This window comes from Penaeus monodon, chromosome 24 (assembly GCF_015228065.2).
Source record: "Penaeus monodon isolate SGIC_2016 chromosome 24, NSTDA_Pmon_1, whole genome shotgun sequence".
In the NCBI taxonomy this organism is placed as follows: domain Eukaryota; kingdom Metazoa; phylum Arthropoda; class Malacostraca; order Decapoda; family Penaeidae; genus Penaeus; species Penaeus monodon.
Genome location: NC_051409.1, coordinates 29406233 through 29406584, shown reverse-complemented (window position 1 = coordinate 29406584; position 352 = coordinate 29406233).

Below are 352 nucleotides of genomic sequence, written 5' to 3'. Positions count from 1 at the left end.
TTAGAGTTTTTTTCCCACAGAAGCTTTGGTGTTCATGGACGTAGGGAGCTATTGATCCCCGGCTGAAATTCAGATATTTAGTCCCTCTCAAATCCCTCTGCTTAATAATGATCTTGCAGAAGGTGCGACTGTGAATGACCTCATCTTGCAATTATACTCGTTGTATCTGACCACTCCTTGGCCGTGCAGGGATTGGCAATTGCAGTATTTTTACGTATGTATTTTAGCATAGGATATACAGGTATGATATACAGGTATACATGCATAAGTAAAACTACACGCGTATGTTGTCTCATACTCGTACACATATATATTAATTCATAAGAGATGCAAGTATCCATGTGTTAAAAGG